We start from the raw sequence: 17,950 nt of genomic DNA on the forward strand, positions 1-17,950 counted from the left end.
ATTTTATATATATATATATATATATATATATATATATATATATATATATCACATTTAGAGCCTGTTTATTAATACTTTTTGTAATGTTTATCTCCTTAATAAAGTAGTACTTTTTAGCTCATGTGTAAAGGAAAAATAACAAAAATTACTATCACCATAGACTTTTATTTTTATATTACATTAATATTTTGACTAAATTATTCTCAATTTTTTGATAAATTAACTTTAAGTGACAAAAAAGAAATTGTACAAAAAATAAAATGAAGGAGGGGGTAACAAGTTGGACAAGAAATGTACTCACTGCTTGCGAGATGACAGCGTTGGGACCAGGGGAGAGCAATTGAAGCATGAATGGGGGAAATGGGGAGAATGCAGGCAAAATTTCATTGTATATATCACAGAATTGAGAAAAACTACATAACCTAGAGTTAAGCTAAGTAAGGGAAGGGGTGGGCTGGGCATGGTGTATGAGAATGCTGAAAGAGCTGACAATGATCAGGATACACTGTATTCATAACTGTTTCGGTGAATGACAGCTCCTTTCTACAACTATGTAATGGCCATCAAACGTTTCAAAAAATGTGCTCACTACTTTATGTATGGTAACTGTAACCCCACTGTCCATCACCTTGACAACAGATATTTTTAAACAGTAACTTAGGTAGTGAAGTTAAATGAATACATTTAACCTTCACACAATTCCCTATTGTCATAATAATAACATGATTATAAAACTTACCATGTAGTAACAAATTGATTTTCATTGTTTAAAACATAAATTCAAAAGTTTATGCATATGAAGACTTAAAGAACTATTCAGTTTGGATTAATTTGTATTTATTTGGCTTAAAAGATATAGTAGTCTATTTATTAAACATTTTTTTCTACACTTGTAATCAAGTGACTAGAATAGAAACAGAATAAATTTCTGATAAAACAATAAGACTGTGACATTCAGATCAATGTTTAACTAGTGAGCAAATGTCCTATATAATCCAAAAGAGAATATAGCAAAACAGTTATGTACATGAGCATTACTTGTATCAAAACTTAAATGCAGTTATATCTTAAATTCCATATGAAGTTTATTAGACATAATGCTAGGTCTTCTTCAGTCTTCTTTATAAACATCTAGGCAAACATTAAAGATTGGTTTAAATGTGCATGCAAGAAGTACTATTATTCAATTAAAGTGAACAAATAGATAAGTCCATTGAATTCAAAGGGTACAATTAACTTAAGTTCAGAAAATTCAAACTCTTGGTTTGTCCAGAGGACCCTTAAAAAAAAAAAAATTAAGCCAGCCATCAGTGGCTCAGGCTTTTAATCCTAGATACTAAGGAAGCTGAGATCTGAGGATCGTGGTTCAAAGCCAGCTTGGACAGGAAACTCCATGAGACTCATGTCCAATAAACTACTCAGAAAACTGGAAGTGGCACTATGGTTCAAGTGGTAGAGTGCTCACCCTGAGCTGAAGAGCTGAGGGATAGGGCCCAGGCCCAAAGTTTAAGCCCCATGACCAACAATTAAAAAATAAGTAAATAAATAAATAAATAACATTAAAAGCAACCATATACAATGTCCTATACAATATTGGTTGGTAATAGTACTCTGGGCCTGGGCACTGTCCCTCAGCTCTTCAGCTGAAGGTTAACACTCTACCACTTGAGCCACTGCGCCACTTCCAGCTTTTTCTGCTTATGTGGTTCTGAGGAATCAAACCCAGGGCCTCATGCATGCAAGGCAAGCACTGTACCACTGAGCCACTTTGAAAGTACATTTGAATCACTAAAATAACTAGATTAATAAAGTATTAACTAAAATAACTAGTTTAATAAAAGATTAACTAAAAGAACTAGATTAATATTTTAAGTAATTTGAGAAATAATTATCAATTTCAAAGAATATAATCCTTTGTCAGTATTTTGAAAAGATAGGGAAAAATGTGACTTTCACTCACATAATTTAGGAAGACTTAGAACAAAGTCTGCTGTATGCACATACATATCTGCTTGAATCAACTCACAAAAACATATTTAAATTATTTCAACTTAATTAACAAGGAAGTTATGATACTGGCTCATACAGGCAAAGCAAAGTTCTATTTCAATATTCAGTGTGTTCAAAAGACAGTTTTTTTAGTATATGTCAGTTGAATAAAGACATTTAGATAGAACAACAAACTTTTTTCTATAAACAAAATAGTCTTGAAATTCTAATGTAAAATACACTTCAATGTAAATTAAACTACATTAAATTAAATTCATCTAGAAAATCTAAAACCCTTATAATTAAGTTGTCCTTCTCAGGATAGCTCTGATGAAACCTGCCTGCAATCTCAGTACTTAGGAAATATAGGCAAGAATGTTACCTCAGAAACTAACCTAGGCTACACAGCAAGATCCTATCTCACTAAGTGTAAATAAATAAATACATAAATAAATAAAAAGAAAAACGAAAAAAAAAAGAGAAAAAGTGAACAATTGAATGAGTGAATAAATGTCCTTCACTTTAAAAATCATTTAGTGTCCCTTTTTTTTATTAGAAATTTAAATTTCTTTCTTTAAATTTTGGTCATATATTCTTTATTTTATGGCAATTAAGGATGAAGAACCACCCACCACACACACACATACACAGGTTAAATTCCACTTTAGTGAGAATGTTTCAGTATATTTTTTAAAAATATGCCCCCAGCTACTAGTAGTCCCTATTTTGTCTTCTGCAGTGACCTCTAAATACAGATACATTTTTCACAAACCATATTTTAAATTGTTCCCTTTCAGATATACTCAGCTACTTGCTGTGACTACACACAGTGAATAATTGTAACACAATGTAAATTCTGCCTTGTCAGCTTTTCCAAATTTTGTGAAAGTTTTCATCCATGATCACACACACACACACACACACACACAAACACACAGCTTTCATGGTGAGAAAGAGGCCTTATGAAAGAGAAACAAATAAGTACATTTTGCAGAAATATCATTCTGAAGACATTTTGGCAGAATGTTAAGGCTCCAACGCTTGGACAAGGAGTTCAATGGGAAATAGTAGCAGGGTGCAGTAGAGATGGATGGGTTTGAATAATGTGCACACTACATGACTGGCTGTTTCCTGCAGCATGAGAGAGGCAGAAGTAGCTAAAGGCACTCCCAGATTCCTATTTTCACCTATTTGGGAGGATATATTTCAATCAACCACAAGAGGAAGGGCAGATTGCCCATCTTGATGGAGACAAGCCTCCTTTCAGACTTCCATTACCCAAGGGAGATAGAGAGGCTTGCTTTCAAGATAAGATATGAAATGGGAAGGTGTCAGAGAGTTATGCTGTAACATATTTAAAACCTTAGCACATTGGAATCAATTTTGGGATGAAATCAACATATTTTGCAAAACTTATGAGGTATATTTTTTAACAAATACTTTAACTTTCTACCAAATAATTAATAGTAGGTTCAGAAATTCTAGGCTTTTTCACAGAATTCTGTGAAATATTTGAGTTGTGGATTTTTAATGTGCTGATAATTTCTTAACATATTATGAAGTTTTATGAAAGTTTTGTTTTGTTATGAGGGAGTACTGAAGTTTGAACTATGCAGAAACTAAACCTTGAACTGTATTCTCAGCTTTCTTTTGTTTTATTAATTTCATATATATATTTATATATATATGTATAGTGTTTTAGTTTTGCCCAGGGCTAGACTCAGAGACCAGGATCCTCTTACCTAAGACCTTCCAGATAATTTAGGGTTACAGTTGGGAGATTTTTAAAATTTCATTCTGTGTGTGTGTGTGTGTGTGGTATTGGAATTGAACTTGGTACCTTGTGCTTTCCCTTGGCTCTTTTGTTCACTTGAGCTATGCTTCCTTTTCTGACAGAGAATTTATCTCATTCGCCAGAATAGCTAGGACTATAGATATTGACCACTGGCACCTCGCACTGTTTTTTTTCCAGAGCTGGTTTCAAATCAAAATCATCATATTGATGTCTCTTGAGTAGTTGAGAATATACATTACGCAACTCTGCCTGACTATCACTCAGTGGAACTCTAGAGATCATATGTGGAACTCTGAAGATAATTTAAACAATTTTGAAATTGGGGACTACATTGATTGAATTATACTTACAAATACTAGAATTCTAGAAAACTAGAAATCAAATCCTGAAAGATAGGATCAAACATGAAGCATTCTGTAGTAATCATCTTAGATGCTTGGGGGTTTTCATACAAAGCCTTAAGGCTTCATGTCTGTCAGTAGATTCTCACCCTGCTTTCCTTTGTAATAAATACCCTTAAAGACAGATCAAGGCATTTTTGGTACCAAACAACATAATGTGATTGATGTTTTTCTTTATTAAATAAAAAACTTATAGCTATAAGGTCTGCATTTTAGGAAAGACTAATACTGGTGGCATATGTGACTGCAGATCAGTCTGAGTGGATAATAACCCTTACAGTAAGCATAATTCAGTCTTTGAAAACATTTTGTTTCCACAAGAATATAGGAATTAAGGCATGAAACCATTTGTAGAAAACACCAGAGTTGCAGACTTCTTACATTTATCTTCTTATTTACATATATCTGGAAGCTGATGTCTTCGCTGATGAGTGAAATAAACTTGGTTGGGACAGGAGAAAGGGATGGATGCTGAGGACAAACTAAAGATATCACTGCCACACTCATTTTCAGTCATATGAAAATATAAACACAATGTTGACAAATCTATTTTTTTTCATTTTTTTCTCCAAGATGAATTGGAAATTCTGGGATTCTCTAAGAATATATAAGAGATTTTTTTCTGATCAAAAGTGTACTTCGTCAGCTCTGCTATATGAATCTATCAGATAGTTTATGAATTCATGAGATTGAGAGATACAAAATTAATATACAGGAACCTATGAGCGAAGTTTCATTTATGTCCATACCACAGTTAAAGGGAACACATCCTTCTAGGTGAAATGGACAATTCATTTATGCACAATGGAGGATAGAGACTAGGAAATTGTGCCTCCAACCCAGTATTGAACTCCTTTATCTTGAGTATTTCTTAGTACGTTAAGACCCAGAGTCAGTCAAATAAAACTGAGTTATCTCTCATGAACAGGAGTCAAGTTACTGGTCTATGATTAGAAGCACAGTAATGCAGGCTATATGGTAAAACAGATGCAGCACACTGGAAGTGAAATTAAGCCTGTGTTCCATTGCACAATGCAGATGAGATACCATGAAGGTCAAACAGAGGAAGAGAAGGAGCCATACACGGCTCAGACTGAGAGACTGAAAGAATTTACAGGCAGATCATCAAAAGACAGCAGACTATCTGGAGGCTAGAATACCTGGCAGGAAGCAGTGGCAACTCCCCCACCAAGTCTGCTTCACATTAAGATGCATGTTTCTCTGTGTACATTTCCAATCCTGGCCAGGCAGGACAATCTCAGTCTAGTACAGAGGTTAACACGTGGCAATATTTTTATACTTTCTCTTAATACTAGGTTCTGAGAAACATATAAGTATGAATCTACAAATAGAAATCTAGGTCAGGGGCCAAGGACTGTTTTTTGTCTTTTCACTCTTCCTTTTTGGTTCAATTTATCATCAGTATATTTGATACTCTAAGGACTTAAAATAAAAAAGACAGTAGGTTTCCTTGTTATTTGTTATATTTAGAAAATATATATTCAGAGTCCAGACTTTTGAACAGTTACATGTGTCTTGGATATGAACCAGTGTAACTAGGTTGAGTGAAAAATTCTTACTTCATGGGACAATTTGCTTAATATTCTAAAGCATATTGTAGTGAATTTAGTTTTGTTGAACTTTGAAGATATTTTATGAACATATTCTTGTGTCATGCACCATTGTTAAATTCTGAGATGGAGAAGTCATGTACCCCTAGACCTCTCTGTTTTCAGATCAATGAGATAATTAATCAGAAAAGTATGATGAAGCACTGTCAGCATGAGAATGAAATGAGTGTTGTTGGGGTCCTGAAAACTATGTTCTTTTTTACTTAGTAGCCTTAGAAAATTCACAACGGCAATTAAAAAATAATCCTTCAATATTGTATAATAAATTTTTTATTTTCTCTACATCATGATATTGTTTTCTGGTTTGCTGCTTGATTTTGATGAACTCTACTATGTTCCATTAACTTTTTAGGAAGAGCATAACACGCATTATCACAGACTGAATGCGTTAATCAGCAGAAATGTATTGTCCAGCAGATCTGGGACCTAGAATTCTGAGATCAAGATTTAACAGGGCTACCTTCTCTTGAGGGTACTGGGAAAGACCTGTTTTAAGCTACTCTCCCAGTTTCTGGTCATTCCACTGTTTGAGACAGCAAATCTCTAATATTTGCACACTTCCTGTGTTCAAGTCTCTGTCCAAATATCCTTTATGTAACAATAGTGGATTGTAATCCACTCCGCTCCAGTAAGGCCTCAGCTTAACCATTTACAACTGTGATGATCCACAATATTTACAAATAGGGTCATATTTTAAGATATTGGGATTTAGACTTCAATATATGAATTTGAAGGAGGTAATTCAAACACAATCCTTGTCTAAACCTTGTTTGCTTTGTAAAATGGCTTAGTTCTCCCCTAAAATAGCTTACTCTGAATCTGAATTTATGTGTAAATATTAACAGACAGATTCAGAGCCATGTATAATTTTGTAAACCGAAGTTACCTGGAAATTTTAGTAATGAGGGAAAGAGTGTTCCAGCAATCTAAGTGATACAAACAAGAGAAAGAGATGAGTATATGGTGTTACAAGATCAAGTTCAGAGAAGTTTTCTTATTTTTTTACTTGTGAAAATATCGTACAGAGGGGTTACAATTACATGGGCAAGGTAATGAGTAAATTTCTTATCAAACATTGTTGCCTCCTCCTTTGGTTCCCCTTCCCATCCCTTCCCACTCCCAACCCCCCATCCCCAGGCCAAACATGTAAAGTTCATTTTTTCAACATAAGGTCTTGTACATTTCATTGTTGCAATGGGTCCACCTGTATCCCTATTTAAACAATTTGTTTTTACCCTTTCCCACCACAAATTATGCCAACATCAAGTACAGTGAAAACAGGGGTTATACTGTGGGGGAGGGACATACAAAGCAACAAAGAAATATCATATAAATATGTTAGAAATAATAGCAAGAAAGAAAAAAAAAACATTTGAGTCCTTATCATGAGGTTCATTTCGCCTAACATCAACTTATCTGACCATTTCTGCTTGTCGGAGACATATACTAGTTATTGCAATAAGGGAAACCATGGGGCCTATGTTTCTTTGGGCCTGGCTTACTACACTTAATATAATTCTTTCCAAGTCTTCCCATTTCCTAAAAAATGGGGCAATGTCATTCTTTCTGATAGAGGCACAGAATTCCATTGTGCATATATACCACATTTTCTTGATCCATTCATCTACTGAGGGGCATCTAGGTTGGTGAAGGATGGCCAATAGACACATGAAGAAATTTTTTAGTAACAACAATGCATGGCTAGATTTATGATTTTTTTCAAAAGTCACTTTAAGATTTGACTGAAGTATTTGTTTTTCAGTTATACTAGAGATTTGGTCATTCTTGAATGGTTTCTTGCAACAGAAGGTCAATGACAATACAAAACTATTCAGTTAGATTTATTCAGACTGAAAGAAGTATCAGTTCACCATTGCTCAGCTTGATTTGTCTGATACTAGGCATTATATTGAAATGGTTAGAAAAGTGAGAAAGACATATTGTTTTATTTATGTAAAAAACGGGATAAACTACGGATCCTATACATATGTGTTGGTAAGTTACCACAAAGTGATTGACAGATGTTAATAAGAAACCTATGTTTCATTATGATTGATTTATCATACTGAAATACAAGACATAAGCTTTGCATTATAGCAAAAGCATGTTACAGAAAGTATACCACAGCAGTAAAAGTGAAAGTTAGCACGGATAGGTGGGAAAACTTGTTATTTTGGTTACTTTAACATAAGTGGCACATTTTAAGAGGTAGTATAATTATTAATAAAATTTATACATTGTTAAATATCATAAACTGTGTCTCTATTTGGTAAATAATATTTTGTACCCTACCATTTTTAGGTGCATAGTGAAGGCTGGTATATCTATCACCAATTCTGTAGTTTGAAATCAAAAATTAGCTGTAACAAAGGCCTAATCAATCTGACATTTTCATAAAGATTATTAGAGAAAATAAATATAATTAGATACCCATATTTAAATGCATGAAAATGGTGTAGAAGATTTAAAAAAAAAATATGTAGAGTCATAGACTTTGAGGAAATCAAGACAAAATGAAGATAAAATGTTAGAATTAGGGCAGGAGGGATGAAAGAGAACCGAGTGAAGAGTGTAATATTGTTAGGGATAGTTAAAAACAAAGAAACAAAAATAAATGTAATCACCTCCATGAACAAACTAAAACAATCCTCTTGACATAAGCAAAATGTATGGGAGATTGACTTGATACTTTAGGATAGGTGAGGAATTAAGTAATATGGAGAGATTACAAAGAATGCAAAGGAACTAAATAGGTGCTTTGTGCCTGGCTTTTTTTCCAGAAGGATGAAGGATTATCTACCCTGGAGTTAACGTTTTTACAGAGAAGGAAGGTGAAGAACTGTCAGAGAAATCAAAACAAAGGCCTGATTGAAAAAGTATGAGAAATTAAGTGGCCATAAATCACAATGTTCAAATAGGCTTCATCTAAAACTTCTGAAGGAGTTAAAGAGCAATGTAGCTAAGCTACCACAAAAAATGTATCAACACCTTCCATCAAAGGGGAGAGTGATGAATGCCCATCCATCCTTAAGAATAATCCATTTGTTACTTGGAAAGTTAGGATATAATAAGAAAAAAACACACACACTTGTCTAGAATTATTCATACTCTTATATAAGAGTATATTTTCCCTTGTGTAAAATGTGTACTTTTATATTTAGTTTATTTTTTCTGGATCATATTCTTGTGTACATAAACGTTATTATCTGTTTTGTTGCTGTTGTTGTGTTTTATTTCTGAATCAGATTTTGTGTTTTCTAACCTGAATATTATTAAACATTACTTATTACACTGATGGGTTACCAAGGAGAAGACTGTAATCCAGCCTAAAATAATTCATGGCTGCATTTGTTGTGTGTCAAATTGGTTTACTCCCTAAGCAATGACTTTGTCGTTATAACAAAGAGGTGGGGCTTGAATACTAAACACCACACTCTGTTTGATAAATTTGGTTTCCCAAAAGCCATGCATGTATTTATTGTGACTGAGAATTTTCTCACAGTTTAGATATCTTTTTGTAAAGTTAGGTCAACTCTATAATGCTCAAACAAATAAATTAATAAGTAGCCTATGAGCTTGTTAAGGATTCTGTGATAAATTCAACCAATGAATGTGCAAGCGATGGTAACTTTGTTCAGTTCCAAGCAGATGGCCACAGGCCAAGTCTTCCCATAGTGAACTTTAAATGTGAACTATCCAAGGAAAGAGGGAATTCTTTTATTATGTTTACTTTACATTGAAATTTTAGAAGAGGACTTATAAACTTTGATGAATTGTTCTTATTTAAGACTGTGAATGTATGGTATGGACTGGTGTTTCTGGCAAGTCTCATAAAAATTATTTCATTGGCTTCAAAGTCTATGAAATCTGTCTACCTCAAGAATGAGTGCATGTCAAAAACCTGTGAAATCAGATCTTTTAATTTTTTTTATTTTTGAGTAGGCTTTCATAAAGCAATTGATTTTTAAAGGCTAAAGGATAAGAGAAAGGATTCAAAGTTCATTTCTCTTACTTATCCACTCGGGATTTCCAAGGGCAGCCAGGACTGCAGGGAATCTCCACAGCCACTACCTCCTCTCAAGTACTTCATCTGGGCCATGCCACAACACATCCTTTGTACTGTTTAAAGGTAAACAATTATTCCTTGACAATTTGGAAAACTCGTTTTCACTTTACCTTGATCATATCTCTCTAAGTTTGGCACAACTTAAAAGATAAGCATCTGTCTTGAGAGAGGAAGACTAAGCATGGGATGATAAAAAGGGGAAAATGCATCTGAATATAGTAAGGATGTGTGTAAAGGAAACCTACTTTCAGCTTTTTTGTATTACTGACTACTTCGAAAATTAAACAAAAGAATTGACCCAGTTATCAGTAAAAGGTGTATATATTTTTGTATAATTTCAATTACTTATATCTACAAATAACTATTTCCAAATTAAGAATCATTGATTGGCTAATATGTTATACTAATAACTACAATTAATTTTAAGGTGATTGTGCTGGGAGTTCTTACTTTTAAAAAACAGACATTTTGGAACCCTGGGTGTGTTCTTTGATATTTTATCCATTTAAATCCTTCTGCTTCCTTTTGTATCAGAGAGAAGTAGTAGATTATCTATATAGAAATGTGGAACAATGACAAGACTGAAAATTATGAGAACTGAATCTATTTCTATTGTTAAAAGCAAGTACAGAAATCCTAGTTATATTAAATTGGAGACCTGGATATTTAAAAAGAAATTTTGAAACTACTCTTATTTAATACTTTCATGAATTGATGTCTTCATGTACTATTAGAATTTATCTTTGTTCATTTTTTATTTCATGAAGTTACTATAATGTACATCATATATATGATGTTCATTTTGCTTAATTTTAAAAATATGTTGCTTTATGAGTACTTAGTGAAAAATAGAGGAAAAATACCTTGAACAGACATAGTGAGTTTATTATTTTACTTTGTAAAATACGATTTCTAAGAAAATATTTTTCCCTAAATGTTGACCTATTTAGAGAAGCAGCATCCTAGGCAAGAGCAGACACATGATGCGCAGTGCTGGGTTCATAGCCTGACTCCTCCTCATCGGTCTATGACATTGAACTTCTAAATTGGAGCATCTAATTATAGGGGCTATCACTTCACAAGATCCTGAGTGTCTCAGGTGAGATACACACACTTTGCTGAAGTGTTAAACTACCTGAGATGTCCTATAAAAATGAACTTATTTTAATTTGAAAGAGTGTTTTTAATGAGATGGTTGTAGAAATACAATTATATCCATTAAAAGTGATTGCAATGTCTCTGAGCAACAGAAAACCTTTATCTCCACATTTATTTCTTTTTTTCTAGTAAAGACGTTCAGAACAGTTAAGCTGAGGGGTGAGGTCATGTCCCATGGGGTCAAGATCCTGGACATCTCTGTTTTTTGTTAGCCATCTTCTGCTTTCACTTTCCACTGAATTTTCCAGAAGACTACTCCAGCTTGAGCCAGCTTCTCACTTAAGAAGGAAAAAGACAAGGATACATGCTATTGTTTAAGGACAGTACTTTTTGTTAATCTCCTAAATTCCAGAATTTAACCATGTGCCAATCTTAGCTGCAAGTGCAATGCCAGGTAACTATTATATTTTGGATCATTTGTATTTCATCCTCTCTTTTTCCTTCCTTCCTTTCTTTCATTTTTTTTTCCTTCTTTCTTTTTTTTCTTTCTTTTTTTCTTTCTCTCCTTTCCTTTCTTTCCATCTTTTCATTTTTTTTCTCAATGCTAGGGCTTGAACTCAGGATCCTTACACATAATTGTCAAGTGTTCTATCCCTAAGCTACCTCTCCAGTCATGCCAGACCTCTTTACCTAATTAAAATGTCAAGCTTCTTTAATAAGAGAGAATGCATATTCAGACAATTACCAATCCCACTAAAAAGATAAATACTTCATTTTGTAAAAAGGATTAAGATTAACTAAATCTATATGAAATAAAATACGGTTACTTTGTGACTTAGTGATATATGAAAGAGCAGTCTTTTGTTTTCCCAATGGTCATTAATCCCTCTAATCACTTAATAACTCTGTGAAATTTTATGTTATATCTTTCTCATTATTCTCTTCTTTTATTATAAATAATTGAAATGATTCATTTTTTTTCTGGAAGGCAAGCTCTCTGAGTCTTTCATCTTATTTAAAAACTCTTTCTCTGTAACTCAATATCTCTCATATCATATTCTAATCAGAATACTTATGACACTATAATCATTAATTATATAGCTTATATCCTTTATTAGAAATCCTTGAGGTAAAGTACTCCATATGACATGTTTTTGTAACCTCACACTTTAGCACATTCTTGAACCATGGTGCATTCAATCATTCTTGTCAAAAAAAAAAGCAGATGAATAGACTGTGTGAGGTAATTTAATGTGAAGTAGAAAGTAGACCATTTATGCAATTGTTAAATGCATATAAATTAGGACTCAACTATTAGATACATCATATATATTTAAAGTATCTCATTACCTAACAAGTCTTTGAATTATTCTTTTAATTTGCTATAGACAAAAGAATATAAGTAGATTAAAAATATTCTTGTTTTCTCCCTTCTCTTCCTCATCAGAAAGGAGAAGAATTTCAGTATCATCTGTAATTAAAGTAATTCTCCAATTCTATACCTTTGTTCTTACATCTGAAAAAATGGACAATAAACATCTCAATACCCAGCTTCTTTCTTAACATTATATGAGACTGAAGGATTCGCTTGTTTCAAGTGGCAAGAATGGTCATCCTCTCTCATTCTTGAATTTCGATGGAAGACTTTCAGGGTTTCAACATTAAATTGATGTTAGCTGTGAACATTTAATAGATTGCCTTTGTTTCCTTGAGGTAGTTTCCTTCTATCTCTAGTTTATGGTGAGATTTTTTAACATGAAAATATGGTATCTTTTATCAACTAATTTTTCTGTACTTATGAAATAGTCATGTGCTTTTAATAGCCTCACAGTTAATGCAGTGCATCATTTTCTATTGGTTTTCACATATTGAACTAGTCTTGCTCTTCATGGATAAAACTCATTTTTCATTGTGCATACTATTTAAAAACTTGCTTTTGGGTTCAGTTTTCTAATATTTTCTAAGGACAACCGGGTACAGATCTCTTCATAAAATGAGTTTGGAATGATCCCTTTATTTTCATTTTTTCAAGTTTGTGCAAGTTTAGCAATAATTCTTTTATTTAATTATTTTATTAATTGTGAAAATACCGTACAGAGTGATTGCAATTACATGAGAAAGGTAATGAGTACATTTCTTATCAAGCATTGTTGTCCCCTCCTTTATTCTTTTAATCTTATTAGAACCCAGAGGTGACACTGTTTCTGAACTTTTCTTTGCTGATAAATTTAAATAATGTTACTAAATATAAGGTCTTGTTGTTAGAATATAATTCTGGATATCATTACATAGCATTCTTTTTTATCTCTCTCTCTCTCTCTCTCTCTCTCTCTCTCTCTCTCTCTCTCTCTCTCTCTCTCTCTTCTTTTTTCTGTCAGTCATTGGGCTTGAGCTCTGGGCCTGGGCACTGTCCCTCAGCTCTTCAGCTCAAGGCTAGTGCTCTACCACTTGAGCCACAACACCACTTCTGTTTTTCTGGTGTTTTATTGGAGATAAGAGTCTCATGGATTTTCCTGCCCTGATCCTCAGATCTCAGCCTCCTGAGTAGCGAGGATTACCTGTGTGAGTCACTGGTGCCCGACTACTTTTTCTATCTCTTTGCTTTTGGTCAATATGTGTCTTTAAATCTAAAGTGATTTTCTTGTAGAACACATATAATTGAACCATATATTTTTTATATATTCAGCCACTTATAAAGCAGATGTAGCTATACTTAGATGAAGCAAAATACTTTGATAAGTCAAAGACTATAGTAAGAGTTAAAAAAAGATGCTATATAAGGTTATAAATGAAAATTCATAAAGACATTGCAATGGTATAAATATACATACAATTTATCCTTTGAGCACCTAATATATTAATTAATAATTGTCAGAACTGAAGAGATAGATAGATTGGAAAATCAATATCCAGTTTTAATTTGTTGCTTTGTTTGATTTGCATTTCTCTTTTTCCGTTTCTTGAAATCGTGTTTTTATTCATTATTTTTTTATTCATGATATCCCTGAAACTGTCTTCTCTGTGTATAATTTCACTTTCAGCTTTTACTTTTGTGTAACACTATAGGTACTTTCTTCAAGGTTAATATAGAGCCAATATAAAACATTATATAATTCATTATCGTTTAAATATGACATAACATGTTCATACAAAGCTTATGTGTTACAGGTTTAGTCCCTAGTTGATGGATCAAACCATTGAGAGTGGATTGGATCATTTGATCTCTGATCTAAGCAATGGATTAAACCCTTGGTGGATTAATACTATTAAAAGTGTGTTTGTGGGGAGGCTGGGAAGGTGGAAGGTGGCTCAGTGGTAGAGTGCTTGCCTTGCATGCATCAGGCCCTGGGTTCGATTCCTCAGCATCACATAAGCAAAAAAGCCAGAAGTGGTGCTGTGCTTCTAGTGGTAGAGCTCTGGCATGAGCTGAAGATCTGAGGCCCAGAGTTCAGGCTCCTTGACTGACAGAAAAAAAATTGTTTGTAGGACCTAATCAGAGGTAGTAGATTATGAGGATGTTATTTCAACTTGAATTCCCTTATGGATTTCTTGTAAGGCAGATAGAGAAATTAAAAAAAATAATCTCTCAGTTTTTATTTCTCTGGAGAAAAATCTTTATTTCTCCTTTAATTTGGATGGACAACTGAGTACTGTACTTTTAGGTATTTTTTTCTTATTTCCTTCATTTCCTTGCTTTATTTCCTTCCTTCCTTCCTTCCTTTTTTTCTTAGAACTTGAACATTGTTCTAATTTCTGGCTTGCATCTGATAAGCATCTTGTTACTACTTGTATGGAGGATATTTTTATATTTGGCAAATCTTTTAACACTTTCTGGTTTCTAATTTTCTTTTACTTCTTGTAGTATTATTTTATTGCTTCTTAATGTAGATTTTTAAATTAATTTCATCTGTGGTCCTCTGGGCTTCCTGGACCTTAATATCTATTTCTATCCCCTGATTTTGGAAGTGTTCAGCCATTTCCCCCACATGCCCAGATTGGCTTTGGTACTATCTTGTTTTGTTTGAATTGTACTTTTTATTTTGTTTGTTTTGTAGTTCCTTGACTCTGTGTTAGGAAATCAATTCCCCAGTTATCATGAAGTAACCTTGTGTAGAGGAAATTCTTCAGTAATCAATCTAAACATGTTATCTGCTGGCATCTCAAACCTTTTTGGACAGCCTACTGCCATTTTATCCTTACCAGCCCCTAGGCCCCTAGAGTACACCTCTTTTGCTCACTGTTCTAAAACAGACAAAGGAGAAGCCACACTTGCTGAGTTAGAAAGCTAGAGACTTTGGCTCAACTCCTTTGCCCATAGAGAAGGTGCAAGTTGATTTTTGATGTTTGTTTGTTTGTTTGTTTTAGTCTGATCACTCTGCACTTGGTAAGGTAATTAGAATGGAGAGGTATTTGTAGATACTATACATACTTGTTCAAATACTCTCTTATTTCCAATGGTTAAAGACTTCTAGAGTATGCTGGGGCTTGTCAGTGCTGCAAGACAGGCAAGACAGAAGCCAGATCGTTTAGCAGACCCTCAATAATTTGGAACTTTGGATGTGTAGCTAACTTTTTTTTTCTCCCTAGAGGAGAGCAGTGAGTTCTTATTTCTTACCCAGATATAGGGCTGTGAACTGTGATGAGAGCCCCAACAGGTCATACCCCTATGTATGTTTTCTTTAGCTCTTACAAGTCCTTGCATGCAAGATCCTGTCAAAGTTCCTAGACAGGTGATACAAAAGCCATTCTTTCAGGAAATACCTGGAAAAGCTGGAATGCTTGAGGCAGAGTCAGCATTTTATCTCCCCATGGAGAAACTAGTAGCTGAGAAGTTTTCTTTCCATCATAAAGGCCACTGTTGTGCCATAGTAAGGACTATCCTAAAAGTATGTATAACTTATGACATATGAAATTATTTAAGGACTTTACAAATGGGACTTACACACACAGCAAATATAAACGTGACCATTTTGTCTCAAGAAAATTAGCTACAGAATATGACCCATTACCATTCATATGACATTCACACTTCTCTGTCCATGTACCCTTTCCTTACTACTCATTTGAGGGTTCTTGAACTCACATTACAAAGCTGTTCCTTAAATGTGTCTCAAGTTTCCAACTCCAGATAGCCAGCCCTGACAGCCTCGCTTAATCCTTTTGCTTTATCCCGACACAATGTGTACATAGCTTTCATACATATTTCCTATACTACCATAAATTTTTTTTATCAAATCCAAGCCTTTTGGCTACCACATTTAGATCGTAAGTTTCTTCCTCCTCCCCAAGCATATCTTCTTCTTGTCTCCATAAATCCCTTCTGGGATATGAGTGTACAGAATGCTACCAAGTACCCACAATCCCTCATCCTCATATTAAAGTTATACTTTATATGACAAAACTAAACTTTTTGTTCTTTTCTTCCTCTAAGTGTGGCAAAGTGTTTCCCTCAGATGTTGAAGCCATCGCCTTCTTTCAGATAAGATGACTAATGTCTCACTCAGGAATGTTCTCACACTCTTGGAAATGAAAGCACACCCAGATCTCACTCATTCCTCCTATGACACTTCTCGTTTTTACCAGGGGATAATGGGCCTGATACATTGACGTTGGGGCCACATAGGCATTTTCCTTTGTCTCTTTCAAAAAGTAGATCTAATTTAAAAGCAACCTTACTTAGAACAACACTGATTCACAATCAGTCCTGTAACTGCCCTTCAATTATCTCTTCAGTTCCTACAGAGAAGAAAGCTGAGGAAGTACAATTCCTAGACTCCTTCACACACAGGCTTCTGATTCAGGTACAATAATGGCAAGTATTTATGCAAATCCTGATTGTCCCTAAACCTAGTTGAAACAATGGATATATGATACATGGGTTTTTATATCAAAACTACCAAGCTATTACATGTATTGTTCACATTTGGGAAATAGCATTTCAGAAATATGAAAAAAAAAGTCAAAATTACTAATCAGGTTGGTGAGTAACTTTCAATGTGGAATGGATCATAAGATTCTTGAATAGTCATAGGGTTGCTGGCATCCTGAGTAACCAACTGATGGAGTCTTGAATGTTTCTTTAAACAAAGATCAAAAACTTAAATCCATTTAGGAGTCAGACTGTAACACAACAAAATAAAATAGGCATGGTACACCAACAGATAATGGTAGTTCAATGACACATTGCACTGCTATGTTCAATGTCTGTTAACTGCTTCCATGTAGCATTGTGGAGACTAAATTTTTAAAGTACTAATATCAAGAATGTTATTTTTTAGATAAAATCTTCAAACTTTAAATGTTAGTTAATGGTTATTCAACAAATTTTAACCATGTGCTATCCTCAAAACTCAGCTAAATCTTATTTCTGGTTCGTAAGTAATATTTTCTGACCATTTGTTTAAACAGAATGGTTCAAATATAGAGATAGATAGTATTTTAAGTAAAAAAAATGTACTTAGTCCAAACAAGTTCCTTTTTTTAAAAAAAAAGTATTCATATTACAAAATGGTGAGTCAGGATCTAAAACAGAAATATGAAGAGTAGGGGTTGGGAAGTTTGCTCAGTGGTAGAGCACTTGCCTTGCATGCCTGAGGCCCTGGGTTTGATTCCTCTGCACTCCATAAGCAAAAAGAAAAAAGCCAGAAGTGGTGCTGTGGTTCAAGTGGTAGAGCACTAGCCTTGAGCTGAAGAGCTGAGGGACAGCGCCCAGGCCCAGAGTTCAGGCCCAACGACCAGACCCAAAAAAGAAAAGAAGAAAGAAAGAAAGAGAAAGAAAGAAAGAAAGAAAGAAAGAAAGAAAGAAAGAAAGAAAGAAAGAAAGAAAGAAAGAAAGAAAGAAAGAAAGAAAGAAAGAAAGAAAAGGAAGAAAGAAAAGGAAGAAAGAAAGAAAGAAAGATGAAGAGTAGGTCCTTTTAGATAAAGTGTGTGTGCATATGTGTGTGTGTTTTGTGCATTCTTATATGTTTAT

The sequence above is a fragment of the Dipodomys spectabilis genome, unplaced genomic scaffold, assembly GCF_019054845.1.
Source record: "Dipodomys spectabilis isolate Male_0828 unplaced genomic scaffold, ASM1905484v1 ptg000089l, whole genome shotgun sequence".
In the NCBI taxonomy this organism is placed as follows: Eukaryota; Metazoa; Chordata; class Mammalia; order Rodentia; family Heteromyidae; genus Dipodomys; species Dipodomys spectabilis.